This window comes from Chelonoidis abingdonii, chromosome 6 (assembly GCF_003597395.2).
Source record: "Chelonoidis abingdonii isolate Lonesome George chromosome 6, CheloAbing_2.0, whole genome shotgun sequence".
Taxonomy (NCBI): Eukaryota; Metazoa; Chordata; order Testudines; family Testudinidae; genus Chelonoidis; species Chelonoidis abingdonii.
In genome coordinates this window covers 77,228,236-77,233,017 of record NC_133774.1, presented here as the reverse complement: position 1 = coordinate 77,233,017, position 4,782 = coordinate 77,228,236, and the positions used below count along the sequence as shown (strand labels likewise).

Below are 4,782 nucleotides of genomic sequence, written 5' to 3'. Positions count from 1 at the left end.
CACTTCAAAGCCTGGGTGAACCTTTTTGAATAAAATAAAAACAAACCCAAGTTCAGCTATTTAGTGACACTGTTTTTTAAGTATTAGGCTCATCTGTGATTCCTCATTGGGGCTGAGAATAGAAACAGTACCACAGTACTCACTGTATTTCTGACTCAGCCCAAAACTGGAAGTCCTGGGAATCCCCCAAGCAAGATCTGGCAATACTTCTGTCACCACCCATGGTTCAGAGAAGTCTGAATGACCTTTCGAGGAAACATTTCAATGCTTATTCCAACCAAACCTCCAGGTCTTCCCCCTGCCATCACTAGTCTAACATGTGAATATACCTTCATCTGAGGAGACCTGACACAAACTCAGATTAATCCAGATCAACTTGACATATGTTTGAAAAAATTGGTTCAATGTATCAGAGTATTATGCAGAATTTTATCATCCCTCTTCTTTAGAGCTCTCACAATCTCCCCTTTTGATTATTTAGGACTTCGTAGCAGTATTAATATTGATCAATAAAAAGCCCATCAACTTTCTAGCATCATGATGTTCGTAGTTAGGAAAAATGTGGGAGTGGGAATATTGTAAAGTGCCTTGTGCTCAATCAGTGTCATACAATTTAGACAGCTTTTCTACAGGTTGTCCCACCTTGTTCGGTTATGCTTTTAATAGATGTGGGGCCTCAAAGCATTTGATTAAGCATTCAATCTATTGGATTTGATGCAGAACTGAACCACACTGGAAAACAGCCACCAACTACAGAAACAGAAAAGAACCTGCATAATAGCTACTTACTCAAGCATGCCAAACTGCTTCACTGCATCAATTTCTGCGTATGTGAAAAACCTAGGAGTGTGCCTAGTATATATACACAGAGAGTCAGACATGCATAATAATATTCATCCCAAAACAACAGTGCTTTCAATGTTGACAGAGCGTACAGATAGGGTTACCAGGTGTCCGGTTTTCTATTGAAAAGTCTGCTCAAAAGGGGGCACCTGACAATGTCTGCTCAGAAACACTGATTGGACACTGAAAGTCCAGTTAGGCACTCCATCAGGGGTGGGGAGGCCCCCGCCCCCGCCCAGCAGCTGACCCAGGCAGGGAGTGGACAAGGCGGGACCAGAGCCTCTTCAGACCACTAGGACAGCTGTCTGGGAGAGAGCCTGGCTGGAGAGGGGTGGCAGCAGCAGGTTCCCCCCACCATCCCCCAGGCTTGGCTTCCAGTGACAGCAATTGAGTGAGTTGGAGCTCCCCCTCCCCCCCAGCACGCTCAGCCCCTGTCCCTGGAAGCTGAGCCCGGATAGGGAGCAGGCTGCTGCTGCCCACTACCCCACCAGGCTCTCTCCCAGGCAGTTGCACAGAACAGCAACTGGGAGCAGCTGCATCCCACTCCCTGCCCATGCCTGGCTGCCAGGGAGGACAGCTGAAAGTGTCAGGGGGGAGCCGGTGCACCTCCTTACAAGTAACATGGGGTGGTGAGGAGGGGCAGGGAGAGCATGGGGGCCTTGGGCTGGGAGGGAGGGAGAGGTTCCAACACTCCTGCTGGAGTGCCCGGTTTTTAAATATTACAAAGTTGGCAACTCTAGCATCCTGAAGGGACTGGGTATTCACATGGGGAGAAGGAATGTGTCAACAGAAGAAGTAGGAGTCAAGGACATTGCGAGAATGCCAAGATTTAATGGTGCACCAACCATTCCTTCCTCTTACCCTTCCCAAGATCATGATCAGAAAAGATGGCTCCACCAGCACTTACCCCTTCTCTATATGGGTCCTTATTCACTCCACAAGAAGTTAACCTTGTGGGTCCCTGCAAGCAGTCCAGAGCCTGCGTCCCTCTTTCAGAGCAGGTGATCTCAACCGAGCCAATTAAAAGAAGGACTACCTTCTCCCTCACAACAGGGGAGACACTGACAGGAGAAGGAAACCAGAAAGAGCTGGGACTGGTGGCTTTGGGTGGAGCAGACCAGACAGAGGAAGAGCGCCATGTGGGACAAAGAACCAGGGCTGAGTATGAACTTGTATGTCATTGCTAGAGACTTTATTTTGGAGATTCTGAGGTTGGTTTGAACCTTTCCTGTTATGAAACTGGTCCTGGGTGTAGGTGCTTCTAGCCACAAGAGAGACTGTGCAGTATGCTTAAGGAGCCCACAAGAGGAGCTCAACGGAGTAGGGTGCCACAAGGGGATGCTCAGGGGATGCTCAGGTGCTAGCCACAATATTACAGGAAGAATTAGGTATATTTAAGTAATAGTCAGTTCCTTCAAGGCAGGGGTCCCCAACACGGTGCCCGCAGGTGCCATGGCGCCTGCGGGGGAATCTAAATGTGCCCGCATCCTGGCAGGCAGTCGAGCATCCACCGAAATGCAGCTGAATTTCTGCAGCATTTCAGCGGTGACGCCTCTCGATAATGTCGCTTGTCGGCGGCAAGCGGCGTCATCGAGAGGCGTCGCCACCGAAACGCTGCAGAAATTCGGTGGCATTTCAGTGGATGCTCCACCGCCACCACGGTCCTTCATCTGGTGCCCGCCAGACAAAAAGGTTGGGGACCACTGCTCCAAGGCATGATATTTCAGGCTTTTTTTTAAAAAGAAGATCCCTTATTTAAAAAAAACACCACGTCTAAAATTAGATCATTGAGATTGTAAATGCTGTTTCTGGGCTTGTCTACAAAGGGACACTCAGGAAAATTAATCCAAATTAACTAACAGTGTGAATTTAAAGTGGATTAGTAAAAGTGAATTAAACCCCTGTGTGCATTCAGAATTAAAGTGGCCTTAATTGGGTTTAGTTTAAGAGTCTTGACTGACAGATGGCATTTTTGTTTCTTCTACAGGAAGCATGGCATGATGGCTTGGCAAATAGAGAAATCTGAGAAAAGGAGAGCAGGGTAGATTTTATATGGGGGTTTAAATACCCCTTTTATTCTAAGGTTGCCACTTTTCAAATTGGTGGGCTTTACGTCTCATTCTTTTTTACCTCATTAATTTTAAAGCAATTCTGACTATGAATGCACTTGTCAACATCTAAAGTGCAGTTATCACTAACTCCTAACAATAACTGGTAAATGTAGTGAAATGCTCAGGAATAACCTAATTAAGAACAATTCCAGGGATTTGAGGCATAACAATCAGCACAGGGCCAAGCTGAGGCTAGTACAGCACAAAATCCTGTATGGTCTTATTCTCATTTCACATCCATTTCCCCTGTTTTATTTACAGGTCATTTAAAAGGTGACAAGAGGATGCAAATCTGCAGGATTTCTATTTGTTTTCTGGAAAGTGAGATGAATTGCAAACCAGAAATAAGACCACGATGCAAGAAGCAGGAAAAGGCAAAATAAAATGTAAACAGCTCAGATAAAGAGCATGCGGATATTAATCTGACATGTTCAACACAGATTCAAGTACTCTTTAAAAATAACAACTGGATTGCCAGCTACAGACCATGTAATATCACTGTTTATATGGAGATTACTTACTTCTGTGTTCCTGCCATCTCCCCATCCCAATCATGGGTCTAAAAAAAGCAAGTGCATTAGCAGCTATACATAAAGTGAGCAGTATGCAATAATTTGTGCTTTTGCCTATACATCACCTTCCAATTTACATAGTTGAAGCATTCTAAAAGTATCATACAATAAATAACCCAGTCAGGAAATTTCACACTCACTCAAGCAAACTCACACTCACATTCACTGGTGGTTGACAGGCCACCATGATGAAGTTTCCAACAAGCATGATTTTTAAACCTGTTTCACTCATATCATGGAAATTCCAGCAGTACTAGTCAAAAGAAAATTGAAATGCTTCATTGCCAGTGGACAAGATGGTTGTGTACTTCAGGGCAATGCCACACAGGGCTAGCAAAGAATGAAGTGATCAGCGGAGAAACTGCCTTGGAGGGAAAAGCTGCTGAAGGAGACTAGCTGTAATATATCCCCTCCTTCCCTAGATAGATGCTACAAGACACTGGTAGATGTTAGTGCTGAATGCCCAGAAGGGATGTAAAAAGCCAGCCTAGATGAAAGAGTGAACAGAAAGATGTGAAACATGACACAGCTCACCATAGACTAATATTTTTTTCTGAACAGAAGAATAAGAGAATCATTTTCCTCACCAGCATTGGAGCCTACACAAACAAAAACAAAATAACCCAACGTCCAAGGATTATCCTAAATGTCTTTTCTTTATGATATTTTGTTGTATTTAACAAACTTGAAGTCATAAAACTGATAATCTTAACAGTTAACTAAAACCTTTGTGAGGGATTACTTTCATCAACACACAGAAGAAAATACATCACTATAGCTTTATATTTGATGTGTGAAAATATTACTTTCAGAAACAGAAGGGCATACAACACGTAACAAAATGAGAATGAAGGAAAATTGATGGTGGTACAGTCAAAAACATATTTAAAGTATCTTAACCCTCCTGGATTACAAAAAGATATAAAAGTTAAATAGCCATATTCTATCCACAGAAATGCAGTCATATACAACTCCTATCGATATCACAACAACAGTTTTCCTTCATGTAACCTGCCTGTAACACTATGGCAGACTCTATGAACCTATATAGAGATGCAGGGCTTTTCTGTGGGGGCATTTGGTTACCAGTGCATCTAAGGCCAGGTCTACACTGCGATTTTAAATCGGTTTAATGGCCGATATACCGATTTAACGCTGTATCCGTTCACATGACGTCGTCATTAATATCGAGTTAAACGCCTCCTTAAATCGATTTCGGAACTCCTCCCAAACGAGAGGAGTAGCGCTAAATTCGA

At 43.8% G+C, this 4,782-nt stretch overlaps 1 long non-coding RNA gene across 1 annotated transcript in view; it reads right to left on the bottom strand.

Moving 5' to 3' along the window:
• Window positions 1-4,155: 4,155 nt before the first annotated feature.
• Window positions 4,156-4,782, bottom strand: part of LOC142047051 (uncharacterized) — a 24,566-nt gene continuing 23,939 nt past the window's right edge. Inside the window, exon 2 of the long non-coding RNA XR_012656199.1 lies at window positions 4,156-4,620. This is a non-coding gene — a long non-coding RNA (uncharacterized LOC142047051). The remainder of the gene's footprint in view (window positions 4,621-4,782) is intronic.